At 36.7% G+C, this 24,789-nt stretch overlaps 1 pseudogene; it reads left to right on the top strand.

Annotated features, from left to right (window-relative positions):
• Nucleotides 1-1,990: 1,990 nt before the first annotated feature.
• LOC149178693 (non-structural maintenance of chromosomes element 4 homolog A pseudogene) overlaps nucleotides 1,991-24,789 on the top strand; it is a 43,779-nt pseudogene continuing 20,980 nt past the window's right edge.

Consider the following 24,789-nt stretch of genomic DNA (forward strand, 5'->3'; position numbering starts at 1 on the left):
ATCTACAGTACCTAAAGTAAAAAGACAAATTTTCTCAAGAAAATAGATTGAGAAGAGAGATTTGAAAATTATAAGTTTGTCATCAAAGGTTTACTTAATTTAACAACAAACTAGTTGGAGTTTGAAAATCAAAATCATTCATAGGAAATGAATAGGACAATGGCCAAAGTCATTATTCATACAAATAAAGCTAGAGTCACTATTTCCATTGCAGATAACTGAAATTTGGGCAGTGTTCTAACAGTTAGAGCTTATTTTCTGGGAAGACTCGTCAATACCATCATTTTTCTTCCATGATCTTTTGTGTCTCTACATCCAAATCAGATAGCTTTCCATTCTCAAGTTCTAACTTTCAAGTACTGATTTTTGGCTCACCCTTTAAAACACAATTCTACCGCTCCATTTCATTTTGTTTTGTCAAGAGAGTTGGCAGGACCTTCCCATCCTCTGTTTTACTTAATCAATAACCATCCATCAAAGATATAAATAATAACAGATACACAACAAAGGCGAAAGATGTTCTTGTTGTATACCTATGTTCTAGGACTCATCTGACCTTACTGGTGCAAAGAGCTCACCCTAAAAAAATAATATCCACGTGGAATTTAGAAATTTTTTTCTAAATCAAGCTCCAAGTACACCAATCAAAATATGAACATCCTTTTAATCAATAAAATCTCCGACTTAAAATAAAAGTGGCCTAGAATTGAATGTTATATCAACCATGTCAAGTAACTAACATCGGGTGAGAAATACAATCCATGCATATTGGATTAGTGAAATAATTCATCTGGTAAAGCTTAGAAACAGATGACTTAGAGCTAATAAACGCAAATAAATGACTTAGAACTAAGACATGAGGTTGCCCTTTCAAAGTTAAAAGTTCAAACAATTAACATGTAGCCTAAAAAAACTCAGGTTTGAAAAGGAGATAACCCAAAGATGTAGAGTATACATCTCACATTTATACATCCTAAGTTCCAGACATTGAAATGACAGTTTTCAGCATACTATTGTGAATTCAGCCCAAAATGCTAGAAAAAAATATTGATGGCTATTTTGCTAATAGAAGTTTTATACATGCATTTATTTAAACAGATAGCTTGCAATTTCAAACATATCTAAGGATGCACACAATATGTTGCATCTATAGTGCTGGTGTGTGAACTTGAGACAATGAAGTCCAACATTAACAGTTTTCCTACAATATGCACTAGCAGAATAGGTGAATAATAGTATTGTAGGTATGTGTTATGAATATATGTATTGCAGGGCAATAAGAGTGTGGTTGGAACATTCATGTCCAACCCTTCCAATTTTGCCTATAATTTTCACTGGTCTAATAGGTGACCAATAGAATTGTAGGTGTGCATTCTGTATCACTTACCTAAATCCAACACCTTCAACATAGAAATTTCAAAGAATATGTCCAGAACTGGTAGGTAATTTGCAAAATGAAAGAGCTGGCTTGATTGTTTTTAGAGAAGACTAGATTCTTACATTGTTCAATGTAAATTCATGACACTTTTCCAAGCTTAGATGGAACAAAAAGGAACCAAGCTAGAAGGTTATTTAAATAATCCTTACTTAGCTAGGGTAAAATGTTAGCCCTTTTTTTTCAAAAAACATAAATGTAAAAACTTTAAGAAATTCAGTGAAGAGACTGTAGAAATGTTCTTATCAAACCACTAACGTAAACAACGTTAAGAAATATTGCTTTGTATAAGAGATATTCGTGGTCAAATTAACAAGAAAGTTACCTTTTAGCATAGTTAATGCACTAGTGCTCATGTCGTAGTGTCCCAGGGCATGCTAGGGATTACAGGTAGTGCTCATGTACATCTAAAGAAGAGTTGGGGAGACATCGAGTTATAGACAGGAGGACTACAACTGATGAGGGGCAGATACTTGAGGTACCCAACCTCTTGGATTATACCTTGCTATGAGAGCCCCAAAGAGAGAGTAGTAGGACTGGCAGATGTGGGTAGAGATGGATGCAGATGAAGCAGCAGAGAGTGCTATAGTGAAGGAGTCCCCAGGCAGTGCGAGGTTAGCAGGATGCAATAGTGTGAGCCCTAGTTGCAGCCACAAAGGAGCTCTAACTACAGTCATGAAGGGAGACCAAGACGCAGTCTTGAAGGAGCTCTAGCCACAGTAAAAAAGGAAGCCCTAGCTACAGTAAAAGACATCCCTAACCACAGTCAAAAGGAGCCTTAGCCACAACAAGAGAGAGGCCTAAGACGCATTCTAGAGAGAGGCCTAAGATGCATTCAAGAGAGGCATAAAGACACAGTCAAGAGAGGCCAGATACGTAGCAAAAGGAAGGCTCTTATACACAACAAAGGAGGCCTTAATCTGTAGCAAGAGGTAGGCCCTTATTAGCCATCAAGAAGAATCATATAGTTGTAGTCAAGGAAGGTCTAAAGCAGCACTTAGAGAGGCCCTAGACGCAGTCAAAGGGAGGCCCTAGCCACTACATGAAGGATCCATAAGACAACAAGAAAGAAGCCCTAGAAGCAATGTGGAAGTCTTATGTTTTGCTGTAGGTACAAAGTGTGAAAGAGAGGTTGTTTTGAGTGTTGTTCTTGGGTGCTCTTGTAGGGAGAAGGGCTAAAGTTTAAAGTTTAAGGTCACAGTAAGAAGAGGCATTCAACTCTTATTATTAGGACTTATCCTAGTGTCCTGATAGGTGGGATATAGAGGACAAATACGATCTTCCTTTCTCCATTGCATTCCTCCCATATTGAAAATCAGAAGGGGACATAATGAATTTCATATACGCATACTTAATAGATATATATATTCCCAATCTCTTGCCATCTACTAGTTGTGCCTGCTTGAGTTAGGCTCAAGCAATTAGTCAATCCAGACCATGCATGTCCCGACTTATTCTCCACATGCCTCTGGGTGGATCTCTCTATCCCTGTAGTGCCAGTAAAAGGGTTTGGGTATGGTAAGGGCTGCTAGCTAGTTTTTTAAACCTTTGTATTTATATCTATTTTTGCCTGGCCTTACCCTACTCTCATCTCTATGTATTCTCAAATTAAACCAACTACACAATCAGAAACTTTTCTCTTGTGTGGTATCTCAAAATAATTTTCAAACATAAAATTACAACATACTGTCACAAGGAGACTAATCATGGTTTAACAAATCAAACTTGACATCTTACATTAACAATTTCCTTTTACGTGATGCCAGTCTTCTGCCCAGGCCTTGGAACCATGCCTAAAGGGGTGTACTACATGACAGGGGTTTTGCACTGCCAGTAAACTTAATTATAACTAATTATGAGAACAAGATAGCATTGTTTATATAACAGATTACTTAAATTAAAGATTAGCTTCCTGTGTGAATTACAGTGCACTGATAGAAACAGAGGTAGTTTCCAACAATAATCACCCAAAAAAGAAGCAAAAGTCATAGGAGACACTTATTTCGCTTCTTCGCTGCTAGTCTTTGGAAACCTCCACCACCATCATCACTTCCACATTCATCCTCCTGCACCTCAAGAGTTATAGGTACCACTCTGCCCCTATTTCTTGAAATCTCTCTGATAGGAATCTCTGCAGCCTTCTCAGAACAAGGAATCATAAGTGGACTGGTTCTGTGAGGCATCAACTCCTCACCAATTTCAACAACTTCCAGCCTTTAAAATCAAACCGAAAAACAAATTGGCTATAAGAAGCTTCTCCAGATGCCATTTCTGTAGCTCTGGGAGCATTTTTGGGGACAATAAAATGTTTTCCATTTTCATCGACATTTATTTCAACTCTACCATCCTTTACTAGAAACGATAACGCAAAAATGTTTTCTACTATCTGGGAAAATGATATTCTATTTAGAACCAAATTCTCTAATTTGGCTTGCTTCTATTTTCGCAAAATGTTAAATATGCTTGCCATATTCTTGTCTGTTTCTGATTTTTCATCTTCCAGGGACTCTTTCAGTGCTTCAGGTCGAGTGCTTTCTGTCAGCTTAGTCTATTTTCTCTATACTATAGATTTCCTTTGCTTGGGTTCATTATCCATTGTTCCAAGCATAGTGCAAATTCCTACCACATGCTGGAAAATAGAAGCAGCTAAAAGCCCAATATTTCTCAATGATATTTGGGTTTGATCGTCATTTCCTTCCAAAGACTTGCTTCCATATGCCTAGTCACTATAGTTTCTTAGAATATCACTACTAATAAAATCAATTGGAGTATCACCATCATTGTTTTGTGATTTGTTAACAGTGGTGAGGAGTGTGGATGTGAGATCAAAGAGTGTATCAACATCTATAACTTGCTCATGAGGTCTCTAAACAAAATTATGCAAGCTTTCCACTTTGCTAATTATAGTCTCAAATTTGCCAGATTTTGCTTTTAAAATATTTTCTCTCTCCTCAACAATCAAAGTCTTGAGGGGATGATAATGGTACCTTAATATACAGAGTTGCACCATACTCTCATTGTTACCACTGCATGCAGTAGCATCTTCTTTCTCTCTCGGGGGCTTACTGTGGACTTGTTGTGATCCTTTTAGTATTTACCCCACGAGAGGAATCTTCCAGTGTCTGACTCAATGTTTATTCCTATTTAACTCCAACTTGGGTACTAAGCCTTCTACCCATCATTTCTATTACCTACTTTTGGAGTTAATAGAATTGAAAATATTCAACCAAAGAAGGAAGGAAGGGCTTGAAATTGAGATTTCTGATCGAAGAACTGCTGTGAAATGGAAAGAGAGCAAGAAAAGATTTTTGTGTTGCATTGAAATGACGGAGGGCAGGGAGTTGTGATTTCCCCTACCTTGAGAAGTCTGCTTTGTAATAGAAGAGGGATGAAGACCCATTATAGTGGATATAAATTCCTAAGACATACGCATTGTCAAATGAAATGCGTAGGTGCAGTGTGCCAATTAAGCGTGAGGATTGGGAGAAGTGACACATGTGGGAGAGTGGCCATATTATTGAAGAATTGTTTACATTGAGGAAGGACACCATTTGAATATGGTAAGAATGTCAATTCTAACGTGGAGAGTTTCGAACACCATTTTCTCATCTACATGAGGGAGTTAACAATTTTTATATCTTTGTCTCAGTCCCATGGTGAATATATTAGTGTGAGGATCCACTATTTCATGATCCATATGTTGGATGCTTTGTTGAACTTGAGCTTTATAAGGAAATCCCTTTAGATATCCAGAACGTCTCAGAAATTTATTTGAACAATTCTTGTCTTGCAACAATGTTTATTGATGATAAATTTCTTGGTAATGTATACATGCATAGAAGAGTGTGACTAATGGCATGGATACTCGACATTTCGAGTCGAAATGGCCACCTCTAAAGATAATATTTGGAATATGCTTTAAGCCTTTCTTTGAGATGGCATCCAAGAAGTTGGAGTGAAGACATCAAGGAACTCTATATTTTGACATATTCCCGCTAAATCGCCAAACATTCAAGAGAAACTAAAACCAAGGGTTATATAAGTAATAGCCCCACTGTATGGGAAATCCAAGATTTTAGAGGAATATTTCCGCATTTAATAATTGGATGAGGATGAATATTTCTATTACACTATGTGTTATTATTGATATGTTTGGACGTTTTGGGTGAACACTTGGCCCATCTTGAAGAACATCTAATAACGTTCAAGTCCAAGACAGATTTAAAGAGATCATTTATCAAATTAGTTGTCCAACTATGAAAGACAATCAAGTTTTGGAAGAGATACATTGTAGTACTATCAAAGTAGATTGTGGACCATGTTAGAAAATGGATCAAAAAGGTTTTCATAATGTCTACTAAAATTTTACATTTAGAATTGTCTTAGCATTTTCTTATCAACTTTCATGGAGGCGAAAAGTGACAGGAGAAACTTGCACAATAATGGTGGCCACTAGAATGAGAAACACAATGAATTAGAAAAATGGAATCTGTTGCTATGATGACACATGGGAAGATACTTATTACTCTCAACGTGGTTGTACAGGAAAAATAGCTATTCCTTTGAGTATAATTGATGTATCGTAATGTAACAGTTGTTTCCTTATTGCAATAAAACAAAAATATATCCATCTCAAGGTGAAAGAATAACACCAATATATCTTCGAATGATATGGGCTATGTGTTGTGCTCAACAGCTAGGAAAGTCTCTATCGGTGATAGTGTGATGAAGCGATGGGTTCGGGTTTCCATGCCCGTGTTGTCAAAGTATATCGACAAGTGATGAAAAAACATATGTTCAATTCCCTGGAACATATATTATTTTCATTACTCGTCTAGGATAAATCCACGACGATAGTTGAGAAATGTAATCAAAAGAAAATAAATATGTAGTTTATTTAAACAAATGTGGCATGAGCAGAAAACATATGCACCAAATTAAAAAATGTGAAAGTCAAAGTTCTATATAAAAGTTTTAAATTGAAAAAAAATTCAAACAATTACCAGGAAGTTTAACGAATGCAACTTCCCAACAGTCATCCAATGGCCATTCGAGGAGGGCTGAAGCCATCCATCAATATGAAGAGATCTATAAAAGCAAACAGGTACTTTGAAGAAGGGATCCCCGATTTTTCATACCTAAATGTTGCCCACTTATTGAGCCAGGGCCTGACGAGTTAGTGAGGGTTTCCCTTTTCTTTTTGTTTCAGTCTATTTTCATGCTTAAATTTTTGTTAATATGATGTCATTGGTGGACCTTAATATATGGCGCTACACCATACTCTGATTGTTACCACTGCATGCGATAGCATCTTCATTCTCTCTCTGGGGCTTATTGTGGCCTTGTTGTGATCCTTTTACCCCACGAGAGGAATCTTGCAGTCTCTGACTCGATGTTTCTTCCTCTTTAACTCTATCTCGAATACCAAGCTTTCTACCCATCCCTTCTATCACTTGCTTTTGGAGTTGAGAGAAATGTAGAAATTCAACCAAAGCTAGAAGGAAGGGCTTGAAATCTATGTTTCTAGAAACCAGAAAGGGGAAACGAAACTAGAAATGACAACGAGATGAGAAATGGAGTTTGGAGATTTCACATTCAAGAAATGAGGAGAGATAAAAACAATACAAATATGAAACATACAACCAAGAATTTGTTTCACATTCAAGAAACGAGGAGAGAGAAAAAAAAAAAGAAAAATATGAAACATAAAACCGAGCATTCATCATTAACATTCTCGAATACTAAGGTTCATAGGTAGTTGCTCATAGGCTTTAGCTGCTCACATTGGTCATTCCTTAATACTTATGGTGATCAACAAAGCTTTCATTTCTCACATAAGCCATTCTTGAATACCCATGTTTGATCCTCTAGGCTAGAAAATATAGTAGTGAAGAAACAATTGGCATCGAATTCAAGTTTGATTTCGCCTTTGCATTTTCCGGATGAGTACATGATCCCACATACATTGTATATATTCTTGGATGTGACATGAGTGGACCTCAAATTTGGGATCTATTGTATCATTTTCCACACAGTTATTGGGTTATTGTTTTCATGGTTGGGTAACAAGATGGTGGATATTGAGTTGATCTCCATTGGATATAGAGCCAAAAATAGAGGGTTGTCTCAAACTATTGCCACTTGCAGAACCATAAATAGTACAACACTTGTTTGAAGACAAAATCTAAAGAGAAAACTTTCAAAAATTTATCTTTAATCCATTATAATAGAAAACTAATCTTTATAATAATAAAAATGATATATTTTAAAAGTATGGTTGAACTAGATATTAAATTGCTAGTTTGTGAGAAAAAAAAATAACTAAATTATTTAACTACTAATTTATATATATATATATATATATATATATATATATATATATATATATATATATAGACACATTACTAATTTATAAAAGAGATTTGATCCCTTTAGGGTGTTGGTATATACGAAATTAAGATGGATCTAAGCTAGTATATATTATTTACCATAATTATTGTTAAAGTGTATAATGGCTATCTCATATTTGTATTTGCACTGATTAGATGATTATTTTTTTTTTCTCGGTAAAAAACTATACTATTATATTATGTACAGGAGGCAAAAATTACAACATGATAAAACAGAAAGAACCAGGCTCTGGGTATGTCACCCGAGAGCATTTGAGGCCAACCAGAAAACTAACCCACGCAGGGGCGCCAAACATATAAACGAGAGCATCCAAAAGAACAAGCCCACGCAGGGGAGACTGATCGTACCCATCCCATTAACAAAGTTTCAGAAACATAAACACAGAGAATTGATGCTAGAACTAAGCCAAAACAGACCAGAAGACCAGACAGAAGAGCCAAAAGAACCTTGTGCTCGGGCATCATCGATCGTCCCTGATTAGATGATTATTATATGTAGTCATGTTTTATATTAATTATTTTAATGCATCATATATATGGTTTTGTATAGTAAATTTATTTTTATGTTAAATTTTAATAGTTAAATTTTGATATTAGTCATTTTTTATTAATTTTCATTTTATAAAATTTGTTATCTAAGTCAATGTTTCCAATTAACAAGTGTGGTTGATCAATATAGTGAAATAAATTATTAAATTTTGATTTTTTTTAATTTCTACTTAGTTAAATATTATATATAAATATCACTTGCCGTTATAACATACCAAACCATTCATTTTTAGTTGTTAAATATTATTATAGTAAAATAACTTTAAAAAAATGTTATCACCCATGGTTAGAACTTACCAAACCATTCTATTTTAGTCCCTAGATTTGTTTATGTTAACGTAACTTTTGAGAAAATGTTATGGCCAATAGTTTTGTTATATTCCATGGTTTTGTAATTTATATTCATTTAATTTGCTAGTTTTTGCACATGGTTTTGTTAGATTCCATGGTTCTGTATTTAATATTTATTTAATTTATTAGTTTTTTCTCATCAATTTTCTTTCATAAATTAAAACAAGCGAGAGAGACCTTGAAGTCTTGAAAAGAAATGTCATAATCTAGGTATTTTATTCTAGGCCCCTCTAAATATATTTTTGGTTGTTAGATTTTTGTGCCAAGAGACCCTATCCACCTGGGCAATATGTTATAATATTTGGCATTTTAACTCAGTCAAAATAAAACAAAACCAAATCAAATAAAAAAATTAAAAAACATAAAATTCTCCAGTGCATAGTTTTTCTTGCCCATGGTTTTTTCCCATGGTTTTTGTCCATGGTATTTTTCTGCAATGTAGACTATTCAAAGGCTAATAACTAAAGCAGCCTAGATCCCATTTAACTGTGGATCAAGCGTTGAGAGGATCAAATCTCTTCACTTAAAGAGGTTTGGAGAGAGAGAGAGAGATTTGATCACTCTTGATGCTCGAGAGAGATAGATCTATGCTGGTTATTTATAAATGAAGAGGAGTATTTTGTATTTAAAATTTATTAAATAATGGATTTCTATTTTGTATTTTGATTTTTGAGACATGTTTATTTTTATAAATTTACAATTATTTCTATCACTATTTTTTATGTAATTATGAAACTTTCCATATTTATCATAGTTGAAATTATGTTTTTATTATAGACATATTAATCAATAACTTGTTGCTCTTAAGCTTTATTATTGCAAATTACCTAACATAATCTCTCTTATCACCGATGAAAAAAGTATTTATGGGATAAAACTATTAATGGAATGGATAATAGATAATTATTATTTTTTATATATTAAATTAATGTCTTTGGTTGATGATATTTAATATTATAGATAGTCTAATAGTTGATAAAAGTTTTTATAGGATGGTTTTATCAAAATCATTTTCCAATCATTTGAGAGGTTATAAACCAGACCAATGGAAAAAAAAATATTGTGTCCCAATATTTATATAAAATAACTAATTAACTAGAAAAAATAACTAAATTATTTAACTACTAATTTATAAAAATATATATAAAATATCTATATACATTACTAATTTATAAAAATATATATAAAAAAACCTTATACATTTAAATTTATAATTTTATATAAAAATACACATTTTAAATATTAGATACCCAATCCACTTTTAAATAAAAGCAACACAAAAATAACAAATTTTTTTTTGTAAAAACTTAACCATACACTGCTACACATCAATGGCTACAATTAAAAAAATAACATAACTTTAACTAATAAAATCCCTAAATAGTCAATGTTGTTAAAGAAATATTAAGCAATATTGCAAGGTGTTGTCACTACGGAGAACACCCATCCTATTTGCAATAAACCTATTCCGTTAGCACCTAAGCTATATATGGTTGACTTCTAACCATAGGCTATGAAAATGCCTTCGAAAACTATCGAGAAACCCAATGCTTCTTATGAGAAACCCAATGCTTTTTATGATTCATGTCAACGTCCAACGGGGAAGAGATCCATATTGCAAATAAACCAGATTAACGTTTTCCATAAAACAGTTTCAAGAAATGAACCATTTTTGGAAAACCCAGTTTCTTGCATTAAAAAACAAAAACTATGTTTTTCGTACCGTTCCATTTTTTATACGGTTTTTTTCAGAAACGAATACTTCCGTTCCGTTTCTGGTAACAAAGCTTGAAATTGAGATTTTTGATTAAGAACTGTGGTGAAATGGAAAGAGAGCAAGAAAATCTTTTTGTGTTGCATTGAAATGAGGGAGGGTAGGGAGTTACCCTAAGAAGTCTACGTTGTTTTTTCCACTGTTTTCTAGTGTGGTATACTACCAACTACTATTTTTGTAATTTCTGGTGTGGTATACTACCAAACTACTATAAGAGTTCACCGTATATTTAATATAAAGTTCAATGCCAATATAGTAATTGTGGGGCTAGTTCATTTGAAGCTAAATTCTTAAAAAAACAAAACCCAAATAACCTAATTTCAGGTGAAAAAGTTGGTAGATTGTTTGAAGCAATTGAAATTGAGCAAGGAATTAAAGGAGAGAAAGGGTCCCTGTGCAAGTATTTTCTTGGGCTCTTGAAAGAAGACCAAGGCTTTTGATCCTTCCATCGTGGTCCACATTTTCCCAACGAAAATAGATCCATGTTTTGTGAGAAAGCCATTGAAGAGATCCTCCTCAATCTTATTTCTCAACGCATCCAAATTCAACCATGAAACAATAACTTTTACTGCAACATTAATCAATTCTAAGAATGGCCATCAATCTAGAAACCCTAAATATTGATCCAACTACATGTACCTGTTTCCATTTAGCCACAGATCAGATTGTACTGTGTCCATGGTCTTTCCTTTTTTTCAACTACTCAACATACATTTCATGTGAAAATATAAAACAAATTTGAAAATCAATTCTAAGAATGGCCGTCGATCTAGAAACCCTAAAGATTGATCCAGCGACCTGTACCTGTTTCCATATAGCCAAAGATCAGATTGTACTGTGCGCATGGTCTTTCCTTTTTTCTTCAACTACTCAGCATTCATTTGAATATGCTAAGGCGGGGAAGAAAACTTGTTTTGGTCTTTCCTTTTCTTTTCAACTACTCAATATTCATTTGAATACACTAAAGCAAAGAAGAAAACGTGACATAATGGTCTTTACTCTTTTTTCAACTACTCAAAATTCATTCCAATACACTAAGGCGGGAAAAAAACGCGGCAAAATGGTCTTTCCATTTTTTTCAACTACTCAACATTCATTCAAATACAGTAAGGCAGGAAAGAAAAGGCAGCAGAAATTAAATTTTTCATTTGGATGATTGTTAAATTTTTTAATTATAATTATTTTTTTTATAAATTTTAAAAACATTATATTTTATGAATATATCAAAATGTATGGAATGTATATTTTCTTATCTTATTGTATACTCATTTCAAAAAAAATATTTTTTATTTTTCAAAATTACAAAATAATTAACCATGTTGTAAGTTGTAATTTTAAACAAATTTAGATTTGGATTTTATATAATTAAACAAAATGAATCTCATGAGTCAATTTGGTTGTAGTTCATTGTGATGGTAGTAAAAAATGAATCTCATGAGCATGGTCCCACCCACACATTGGTATAGTTCCACCCAAGGAACCATTGATCTTACTCGTTACCAATTCACCATGTGGTTAAAAAAAAAAAAATTGTACCAAGAAGCACCAAAATGTATGGCATTTCTATTTCCCACAATTGAAAAAACACCATAAATCCTTCTACATGAGCATTTTGCTTCCATATTGTTGAACTAAACATGGAAATACTTTCCTATGGCAACAAGAATTTCTGAAACCCTCATCCCCCCTATCACAATATATCTTAGAATCCATCATGTTGGAGTGTAGTATCCCTAGTAAGCATATATGAGTGTAGGGGAACACAACCTCAAAGTCAATGGGAAGCCAAGGGGAAAGGTTTGTGCATCTAAGAGGGATAAACGATTACATGGATGTGGTTTTCTAAGCTTTTGCATTAATCAAATGTATATTTGAGGGGGAATTCAGCCATAAAAAATGCTTGACTGAATTTTCATACACAAGGGTTGATTCTATTTCGAATTTTGATACTTTATGTTTACTCACTTTAATGTCATTACATATAACTAATAATTTGCAAGTCCTTGTCTCATTTGATCTCATTTTATTTCAATTGTGAAGTGACTAAGCCATGACCCCAAATCCTCATAGCTAAGATTTACAAAGTATGCATTGCCTCATTTCCTCTCATTTTACTTCAGTTAATGGAGCAACTATGCCTTAGCCCCAAACCCACACAACTAAGCTTTGCACACTACAAAATCCTTTTTGCCCCTGGTATTGTAGTTTGCACTTGGTTTATATATACTTTTCTTAGAAGAGAAGAAATGTCTCACTAAATACCTTACGTGTGAACTTATCATCTGATCCCATTACATTTTCCAAGCATTGAGGACATTAAAAAAATTTCAAAATTCAATTTCACACTCATTTGATGTAATCACCATGTTCCATCAATTTCAGGTAAACTCTACAAATAAATGTAAGTAATTATTTTGATTTTTTTCATTGATTCTAAATTAGCAAGTGAGAAAACTGCAAATGCATCTTTATTTTTAAAGTACAATCATCCAAAAAAACTCATCAAAGACTAAACATAGGTTAAAACCTTTATGGAGTGAAAAATATTGTTGGTATCCTCCATAATAACACTACTTTCAGAAGCTGGGTTCAGATTTTACCACAAATTCAAGAACCAAAGTGAGAAGCTTATTTTAAAGTTTTTATGACATGATATATTATAAAAAAATTGAAAAAACACACAATACAAAAAAAAAATTATATAGTATCATTCTAGATAGAGAAAAGTACTTGTTAGGCTATCTATGACATGAGTAAGAATTGCTACCCACCTACTTTCAAAATCATCATGGACATTTGAATATTAAAAAAGAAATTGATTAGGCTACCTATGACTAAATAAGAGTTATTCCCTACCTTTCCAAACTATCATGTACATTTAAGATATCATGTTTTATCAACATCCTTTCTATGATGCAACACGTTACAACTTTCCGTTATATTTATGCATTATATGAGTTGATTTACTTGTAAGGTGCATAAATTCCAAAATAATTGTCCAAATACCCATGTTACCACTAAATTAATTGTTTAAGTAAGAGACACATTCTATTGTAGGAAGCATGCATCAATCAAACACTACCCTACTCATAGTTTACAAACCCAGTCAATTCTTCATACACAAACACATTCAAGACTAATCCACAATAACAAACAATGCTCAAAACAATATTCTTCATCAAACATCTACCAATGCATAAACAATGAGGAGACAAGAGACACATAGAATATGTGATCAACCAGGGCCAAAACCTCTCCAACATGAGAGGAAAACCCAAACAAGATCTTCTTCTTATATAGACTTCAATTGATGAATACCAAGACCATGGCCTAGACCCTTGACTCAATGACCTCTCCAAGACCAAGTCACAAGCCTCCTTGATTCAACTTCCTTATTTTTCCTTGAGTCAATGATGATCAGGCTTCTTCCTTCAATAACTCAATTATCCTTCAAATTCCAGTTCCATGGATTAGAGCTGTAGTTCTTGGCCCTCTTGCATAAACCCTAGAACGTGTGGTTGACCAACCTTTTGAACCTTGATCTTCTTCAATTGGATGGTATGAACTCTTATTATAATTCGGCGTGTAACCTTGCTTATCTTCTTCCTTGATTCGACTTCTTGGACAACAACAAGATCTTCAACATTTTCTGTAGTAGATAGTTCTTCCTTCCTTCGCACATGTGGATCTATTAGCCCTAAAACAAACCCATAAAAAACACCAAAATCTTCTCTCTTTGTTTCCTTCTCTTGGTTTGTTAACTTCGCACTTCTTATTACAGATTTACTTAACCAAATTTGCTTGTCCACAAATGGAGGATGATCTGCCCTATATATAGTGTTTTTTCCATCAAAAACACATGCTAGGAAGTGTTAAGGAGTGCTAGGGGAACACAAGGGAGCAATAGGTGAATATAATGCATGCAAATGAATGATTAAGAAATTGTGACAGGAAGTGTTAGTGAGTTCCAAGTGTGCTAAGGAGGGAGAGATAAGGTATGCTAGGCAGTGTTAAGGCATATTAGAAGCTAGCGAAACATGCCAAGATGTGTCAGGTGCTAGGGTGTGCCAATGCATGCCACGAAGTGTTATGGAGTGCTAGGGAAACATAAGGGAGCACTAGCTTCAAATGCATGGAAATGAATGACTAAGAGTGTGCGACAAGGAGTGTCAGCAAGTTTTAGGTGTGCTAAGGAGGGGATGACAAGGTACGTTAGGTGGTGCCAAGAAATGCTAGAGTGTTAGAGCGACATGCTAGGGTATGCCAATGCACGTCATGGTGTGCCAATGCGTGTGAGGAAGTGTTAGGGAGTGCAACATAAACACAAACGAAAACTAGTTCAAAATGTATGGAAATGAACGAATAAGAGTGTATGATAGGGAGTGTCAGTGAATTCCAAGTGTGCTCATGAGGGAGTGACAAAGTTATATGCCAGGTAGGTCCAAGGCATGCAAGAGTTCCATGACATGTCATGGAGTGGTATGGTATGATAGGGAGTGCTAAACCATGCCATGGAATGCAGGGAATGCCAACATGTGCCACATAGTGCCAAGGGATTGTTAGACATGCTAGGTGCTATGCCATGTCAAGATGTAAACTATGTTGCTTAGTTGTTTCATGGCCATGGTTAGACGTTAGCCTTGACTTGGTAACTTCTTAAGTGAGATGAGCTAAGATTGGGCATGAGTATCCTAAGATGAGTTATAGTCCATTCTTAGGTGAACAAGGGATAGTATAGTTGTAGTAACTGTAACTTGGTCAAGATGTTGTAGTCAAGGTAGGACTTGGTTGGTTCCCAAGTCTTAAAACGAATAAGGGTAGTTATGAGGGCATGATAGCTAAGGAGAGCCATGGCATGCCAAGGAATAAAAAGGCGTGATAACACATGACAGACAATGTCAATGCATGTCGAGGAGTGTTGGGGAGTGTGAGGGCATCACAAGGGAGAACTAGGCCAAAGTGCATGGAAACAAACAAATAAGAGTGTCTTCCAGGTGTCCCAAGGACGAAGTGTATTAGGATAATTTCATAATAGGACTTGCAATAGGTAAGCCTACGATCACTATAAAGGGATGGAAAAAGCAATTTTAGACAAAGGAAGACTTTTGTCTAGGGACAACACTATTTTTTCAATGACTTGGCTAGGTTCCAAAGTCACAAAAAAGGTAAGGCTATCTATGAGGGCATGACAACCAGGGAGTGCCAAGGTGTGCAAGGAATGCCAGAATTGATAACACATGCTAGAAAGTTCCAATGCATGTTAGTCATTCTAGGACATGCCAAGTGCTAAGGCATGCCAAGAGGTGTCAGGTGCTAGGGTGTGGCACCAACACATGCTAGGGAGTGCCAGGGAAACACAAGGGAGGACTAGTTTCAATTGCATGTAAATGAATGAATAAGAGTGTGTGATAGGGAGTGTTAGCAAGTTCTGGGTGTGCTAAGGAGGCATTGACTAGGTATGTTAGGTAGTGTCAGGGAAACACAAGGAAGGACTAGTTTCAATTGCATGGAAATGAATGAATAATAGTGTATGATAGGGAGTGTTAGCAAGTTCTAGGTGTGATAAGGAGGCATCTCTAGACAAATTTTGGGAGGGTTTGGAGAAAATTTTGTGTTTTGGTGCAGACTTGCAATTTTTTGTCTAGCAGCACAGTGAGCTCACGCTTTGCTTCTTCCTCAGAGCTCCAAATGATGTAAAATCAGCATTTTTGGAAAGCTTATGACCCCATATCAAACCCCATTTTCCCACTTTATTGGTATGGGGCTCAATTTTTTAGAAATTTGCAAAAAAGATTCCAAAAATCACCTTTCAGCCCCTCTTTCCATTTCGTTGTACACATGGAGACACCTTGGGAGAATGGCCATATCGCAGCCAAAAATTGGTCATTTTGAGTGAAACAATACTCTAAAGACATGTAGACTCTTTCAGATTTCCAGAAAAGACTTCCGATATAGATTTGGAATGCAAAAAGGCACTCAAAAATGGCCTCCAACAGCTCGTTGTACACCTGGAAATTTCTAATATTTTTGTAAAATTTTCACTGTGTAATTTTTTGTAATTCCTAGTTTGACTCTAGTAAAAGTCAAAAGGGTGAAGTAGATGAATGTGAGGGGTAAAAGTAAATGTAAATAATGGGTAGTTATTATTTATAAGTTGTTTTGATGTAAATTTGACCTCATTTATGAGAGAGGTTGGAGTCAAATTTAATTGTAGAAGTCGCTTTTAACTTCCCTAGACATTAGGGTTTGGTTTGAACACCTCATGGAACAGTTCCTAGAGTCATTGATTCAACCCCTAAGAGTGGGGAGATGTTGTTTTGGTCTTTATGTATCAGTTTCTCAGTGATAGAACGGGTTGGATTTCAGAGGAGAGAACTATTGTAGCTTGTACTTGGACATCTTCTCGAAATCAAAGGACACAATTTTCAACTATTATCTAGGAATTCATGTGCAGTAAGTTTGTGATGTTATTTTTTCTCTGTTATAGCTTTATATGGAAGATATTAATATTCTCTTTCCATTCATCAATTATTCAATGGTTTTCCTTACATTTTATAAACAAAATTCTTTGCATAAAGCTCTGTTTTGATGGAAAAATAATTATGTGTTACTTTACTTCTTGCTTAATGAATTCATGTTTCATGCTCATTAATACCTTTTGCTTCTTCTAAAAACTACACTACACCAAAAAACCCTAAGATCCATCACAAAAGTAATGCTACCTTTCTCCTTTTTGTATTTTTTGTTGTAACCCTTTGATCCTCTGACCTAGCTACATGGTTTTTCTCCCTTAGCCAGCAACAAACCCTAAATTTTCCAAACCCACTTGAACCTAGCTATCTAGCCTAAAATACTTTACATTCCAGTCATCTCTTTGTTGTGATTTCATAGAGAGAGACCTCTCTAGTTTAGTAGGACTAGCTACCAAACTAAAAGCTTGGTCTGTGATTACCTCCATCGATCTCCTCATCTTCCTGGGACATTGTGGAGGATAAAAGAGGACATGAAAACTAGGGAGTGCCAAGGTGTTCTAGTGAATGTAATGTTCCTAAGTCATGGAAAAATGTAATTCTAGTTGTAAGGTCATGACTACCAAGGTGTGTTACGGAATGCTAGGGCATGCTAACATGTGCCAGATAGTATGAAGATATCTCAAACAAGATAAGACGTGCCAAGTGTAAAGGCGTGCCAAGATGTACAAGGGTGTGACAATGCATGCCAGGGACTATCAAGGGAACAAAAGGGAGGAACAAGTTAAACTACAAGTAAATGAGCACAGAATAGGGTTAATAAGTCATCAATTTACCTTTTCCATGAGGGTCATGCTAGGAAAACCAACACTAGGTGCCAAGTGTCAATGCATTCTAAGTGCCAAATCTTCCTCCATTTCTTCTCATTTAATTTCCAATAATTGATCTCAAATAACTTTAATATTAAACCATGCCAAATCATACCAAGTCATCTCAATGCATGCCAAACATGCTAATACTTTCCAAGTTCCAATGTGAGTAAGGGAGTGTGATGCATGCTTTCAAGTGGAAGAGCATATTGAAGAGTACTAAGGTGTGCTAGAGAGTACCAATGCATGCTGAGGAGTGTTATGGAGTACTAGGACAACACAAGGGAGCGCTAGGTCAAAATGCATGGAAGTGAATGAATATAAGGGTGCGTCGGGGAGTGTTAATGAGTGCTAGATGTCATGCCAAGGAGGGAGTGACAAGGTATGCTAAGCACAGGTAAGGAACGCCAGGTAATATCAGGGAATGTTGAGAAGTGCTAGAGTGTGCTAGGTATTTTCAGGATGTGTTAGCATGTGCCAAATAGTGCCAAGGCATTCCAGGTGCTAAGACATGCTAAGATGTGCATGGTGCCATAGTATGCCAATATGCGTCAACGAGTTTCAAGGAAACAAAAGAAATAAACAAGCTAAAATGCAAGGAAATGAACACATAAGAGGGTTAATAAGTCAGGACTTTATCTTTTTCAAAAGGGGCATGCTAGGCACACTTATAATATGTTCCAATACATGCCAAGTGCCAATGTGTGCCAAGTTCTAATGTTTTTCAATGCAATATTTTTCCAAGGCGTTCTAGGGTATGCCAACACATGATAGGGGAGTGCTATGCTATGCTAGGGCATGCCAACATGTGCTTGGGCATCCTACTCATGGCAATATGTTCTAGTTACAAAGATGTTCCAAGACATGCGACGTGCCAAGGAATGTTAGTGTACTGTTCCAAAGCATGTTAAGGTGTGCCATGAGTGTTGAGGAGTGCTAGGTCTCTCTCATTAATAGAATTGATAGAGCTTGGTTATGTATTAAATAATATAGTTCCTACACAAATTAGTGGAACTTTATTTAAATGAAATTTGCTAGATAATAAACCTAATAGAGATGAATCATGTGTTGACTCATAAGAAAACTATATTCTTATGACTTGAGGGAAATGATACACACTAATTAATTCTTAATAAATTGACTGACTATTATAACCACTATGACCTTGGAGACATAATAAAAAAGACTCCACAACAATGGTCTTAAATCCTTATCTTTTGACAAAAAATATAGTAACAAGTACATAGCTTCATCAAAAACTCATTGGAATGATCAATGATGATGAACATTCTTTGACCGTCACCAAGTGTAACCAAAAAGAGCATTGGTGAGGTTCAATAAAATATCGTCACTAGAAGTGTCACCAAAAACAGAATTAGTGATGGGCCTTTAACGACCCTCACCAAAAGTGTCACCAAAGAGAAAGTTAGTGACGGGCCTTTAACGACCCTCACCAAAAGTGTCACCAAAGAGAAAGTTAGTGACGGACCTTTAACAACCCTCACCAAAAGTGTCATTGAAAATGGTTTTGGTGACAAACCTTAAAGGACCATCATTGTATACACTTACAACAATGATTTTTTAAAGACCATCACCATATCTGACATTGGTGACGGATCTTAAAGGTCCGTCACAGGCATGAAGTGTCATAAAAAACTCACTGGAATGATCAATGATGACAAACATTTATTGACCATCACCAAAAGTAACCAAAAATATCATTGGTGATGGTCAATAAAATATCGTCACTAGAAGTGTCACCAAAGAGAGAATTAGTGATGGGAATTTAATGACCCTCACCAAAACTGTCACCAAAGAGAGAATTAGTGACGAGCCTTTAACAACCCTCACCAAAAGTGTCATTGAAAATGGCTTTGCTGACAAACCTTAAACATCCATCACTATATACACTTAAAACAACGTTTTTTTAAATACCATCACCATATGTCACATTGGTGATGGACCTTTAAGGTCCGTCACAGGCATGACCCTCACTAATGACATATTTTCTTCTAGCGATGAAATACCAACGTATCCACACATGAAGCCCGTTCGCCAATGGCTTCGCCTGGTGCACCCTAGGAATGCCGCTGCTATTAAGGGTGAAGTCGAAAAGCTTCTCAAAGCTGGGTTTATTTACTCCATCCCCCTTACAAACTAGGTATCCAATATTGTTCGGGTGACTAAAAGACAAGGTACGATCCGCGTTTTCATGGATTATCGAGATCTTAATTGTTCCTATCCTAAAGATAACTATCCTACTCCCTTCATTGATCAAATCATTGATGAATGTGCAGGGAGAGAGATATTTTCCTTTATGGACAGTTTTTCTGGTTATAACCAGATTAACATAGCACCGGCTGACCAAGAAAAGACAACCTTTATCTACCCATGGGGTACATTCGTGTACAAGAAGCTCCCTTTTGGCCTAAAAAATACTAGAGCCACATTTCAATGGGAAATGTCCTATGTGTTTCATGATATTCGCAACATTTTCCAGCCTTACTTGGATGACCTTCCTGCCCATTCTCGTAAGATCCAAGATCACCCAGACCATCTTCGATAGATTTTTCTATGCTGTAGACAGTATAACATTAGGTTAAATCCACACAAACATGTTTTCTGCGTGGAATCAGGATGACTCCTTGGCTTCATCGTTTCCAAGGACGGCATTAGCATGGATCTGCTAAAAGTCGAAGCCATTGTAAATCTACCCCCTCCATCTTTTCTTCACCAACTCCAGAGCCTACAAGGAAAGGCTAACTTTCTCCGCTGTTTTATACCCAACTATCTCGAGCTAGCTATAGGATTTACCCGGTTTCTCAAACAAGGAATGCCCTTTGCATGGGATGAGGTGGCCCATAAATATTTTGATGATCTTAAGGCCGTCGTCATAAATGATCCTCTATTGCATCCACCGGACTATTATCGATATTACTTCCTTTACCTAGCCGCAACCCCTAGCACTCTTGCTATGGTGTTGGTTCAAGACGACGATGAAGGTGGTGAACATGTGATCTACTACCTTAGTTAGAATCTCCTCTACACTAAAACGCGTTATGCACATGTAGAGAAGTTGGCTTTGGCTACCATTCAGGCTGTTCAACATTTGCGGCACTATATTCTTTTATGTACAACTACAGTGATTTCTGAATGCAACCCTATGACCTATATCCTGACTCGTCAGTTGCTGGGGGGAAAGTATTCTAAATGGATCATTATCCTGGAAGAATTTGATTTTGTCTTCACTACGACCAAATGTAAGAAGTCACTTGTTTTCGCTTAATTGATTTGTTCCCTTCCCTCCAAAGCTCTCTCTATTGGTGCATATGAATAGCTTCCAGATGCCACCCTTTTCCTGATTAGCACCCTGAATCCATGGTATGGTGATATCATCATGTATCTCCAAACCTGCACATTCTGGTCCGTGTTGACCAAGGATGATCGTCAGAGGATTCGGCATGATTCCCTACCCTACCGTATTATTGGCGATACTTTATACCATGTCAGTGTCAATTCTATTCTTCGCCAATGCCTCGCGATCAAGGAAGTTGAGAGAGCTCCCAATGATTGCCACTCTGGGGCATGTGGCATTCATATGTATGGTTAAGCTACAACTCAGAAAATCCTTCGCGCTAGTTATTTTTGGTTGTCTATCTTCAAAGACTACATTCTTGTTGTCCGCAAGTGTCACGAATGCCAAATTTACCAACACAATATGTGCGCCCCACCCACTCACCTACACCCCATTATTACCGTTGGCCCCTTTGCCAAATGGGGCATCGATTATATGACATGTAACCTTGTTCAACCGGGGGCATGGCTATATTATGATTATTGTGGATTATTTTACCAAATGAGCCGAAGCGATGCCTACATATTCTGTAGATGGTAAGACGGTGGCTCAATTCCTTTTTAACTATGTTATTTCTACGTTCGGCGTACCCCAAGCCATTGCCACAGACCATGGCTCCCATTTCAGAGATTACATGATGGAAGAACTAACATCTACATTGAGCTTGCACCATGATGGCTCAACCCCATATTAACCTCAGGCCAACATCCAAGTTAAAGCTGTGAACAAGGTTTTGGTCACCATGCTTCAGCGTACTATTGGGATGCACAAGTCAAATTGGCATCTCATGCTTGTTTCAGCTCTGTGGGCCTACCAAACTTCAACCAAAGACGCAACCGGTTTCACACCATTCCAACTGGTCTATGGTCTGGAATCAACATTGCCGATTGAGTGTGAGATTCCTTCACTCAAGTTAGATGTTGAACTCCTCCCCGAAACATCACCTCAAGAGGAATGCCTCTTATATTTAGAACGACTGGACAAGACTCGCCGTCTCGCTGCCTTAGTCATCGAAGCACAAAAGAATAGGTCAAATCCCATTTCGACCAGTCGGTCTCCCCTCGCGATTTCTCTGAGGGTGATTTGATCCTGCTATACGACCAAGCTAATGATAAGCTAGGGGTAGGCAAGTTTGAACCTGTGTTGCATGGGCCCTATATTGTAAAACATGTTTTGTAGAAAGGAGCCTATGATCTTATTGATTATGAAGGAAATCCTATTAATAAGCTCCGAAACGGGCTTTACCTCAAAAAGTACTATGCTTAGGTCATCTTGCATGGTTATTTATTTACATCAGTGTGTGATTCATTTTTGTACAACGTGGTTTTGTGTGATAGTTTTCAAACAGCTTTCATGTTTACTATGCTTTACTTGCTTTGTAGATGTCCGCAACTCCTCACGTTGGTTTCACCGATGGTGCTTTCCGAAGTACCCAGAACCTATCATCCACGGCATGGGCTATCTATAACCCTAACGGTGAGTTGATTAACCTTCAAGGTATCTACCTAGGTCGTACAACCAACGACATTGCTGAATACAATGTGGTTATCGAATTATTGTCAGAAGCCATCACCCTAGGTATCAGGGAATCGATTGCCAACCTGGATTCACATCTTGTCATCCTTCAACTCAACGGGAAATATTCCATCAAGAACCCTCAAATATTATGAATGTATCTTTGTATCCATCTATTGGAAAGACATTTTGATTATATTACATATCATCATATTCCTTGACGCATGAATACATTGATAGATGCATTAGCTAATTACGTGTTGGATAGACATTTACGAAACATGGAAAAGATAAGACAAACCATTTGTACCATAATAGACAGGACAATACAACACACACACACACACACACACACATACATATATGTGAGAATTTTTGATACATTAGAACCCAAAAAATAATGTGTGTCTATAATAACATCAGCGGCTCACAGGCCTCGTACATTCGTGGCACACAGGCCTCAAAAAATATGTAAGTGATGGACCTAGGAACAGCTCAACATGGTGGTCATGATAGCACGAGACAACTAGTGTGACAGCAGTCAACAGATTCGATCTGAGACTCCCACTGTGTGCCTCTTGTATTGTTGAGGCATGTCTCTTGTTCGAGTATAATCTGGGATACCATGAGTCAACACCTCGAGGTTCCTCATGATCTCCTCCTCGTTATCACTCCCTTCCAGATAAGGGGTGACAACATCAATAGGATGAGGGATGCGCTTGGCTATCCGGGACATCTCAGTTGGCCACTCTAGTCGAACATTTGCATAGATAAGAGAAATGTTATAAGCATGGATATGCCAAAAACAATTCAAAAACATCAAAATCAAAAATTTGATTTTTTACCTTTGTCATCGAAGTCCTCTCCATCTGGTAAGGGCATATCTAGTTCTCCATTGAAATTAGTGCTGCTATATGGCCAGTCCTCCATGATGATCTTTTGTCATCGTAACCATGAGAAGAATGCTGGTCGGTATGACATATGTTGACCCCTAGTGATCCTAGGCATCAGACAACCTCAGCAGGCCACTTGCGGATCGTGTGGTGCAGGAGGATTGAACTCAGTCAACTGATACTAGAAAAGTGGAACTCATTCCAGAAAAAAGGTCACAGGTACTGATCCAAAGCCAAATTGCTTTAGATTCCCCACCTTGGCCTTGGAAAACTAGCGCTTGATGTTCATCTTCATGGCCTCTGCGCAGTTGAAGATCATAGGAGTTGTGCAGTCAATAGCATAAAGGAACTTCGACTTGTTAGTCTCATGTTCTGCCTGGGACTCCGCCACTCTGTTGATAGTCAACAGAAGCACCCTCAATGTCAGATCCCGTACACTGGAAATCTCTATCTTCCCACTCTTAGATTTTAGGGCCTCAGGACAGTGTTCGGCAAGCAGGGAAGATATGCTTACCCCGATCAGACGTGACCCATACAAGTTCACTGGCTCACCTCTGCGAGACAATCCAATGATGAAGTAGATATCTGAAGTTGTCAACTACAGCTCCTGGTCCCTAATGAGAAAAATCTCGTGATTGATGTCCCAAAGGCTTATCAAGTATCGAAGCAGCTCAGGCTGGGCCTGCATCCCTGATGTAAGGAAAAATTTGAGGAGCCCTGAAAGCCTCAAGGAAATTTGGATCATTCAATGCCTGGGTGTCAACCTCTTCATGTTCTCTTTCCTTCCAATCCACCATTTTCGGCAATTTCTCTCCTGCAAAAGCCATTTATTTGAGTCAATGATCAATTTTGACACATAAAATTCAAGTTATAACGGTCATTCACTACAAGGAAAAAGGTCATTGGCGATGGTCATGCCTATGACGGACCTTAAAGGTCCGTCACCAATGTGACATATGGTGACGGTCTTTAAAAAAACGTTGTTGTAATTGTATATAGTGATGGTAGTTTAAGGTTTGTCACCAACACCATTTTCAATGACAGTTTTGGTGAGGGTCGTTAAAGGCTCGTCACTAATTCTCTATTTGGTGACACTTTTGGTGAGGGTCGTTAAATTCCCATCACTAATTCTATCTTTGGTGACAATTCTAGTGACGATATTTTAATG

Source organism: Pinus tabuliformis, chromosome 4_1, assembly GCF_031772625.1.
Source record: "Pinus tabuliformis cultivar Carrire ecotype Pingquan chromosome 4_1, CPIR1, whole genome shotgun sequence".
NCBI lineage: Eukaryota > Viridiplantae > Streptophyta > Pinopsida > Pinales > Pinaceae > Pinus > Pinus tabuliformis.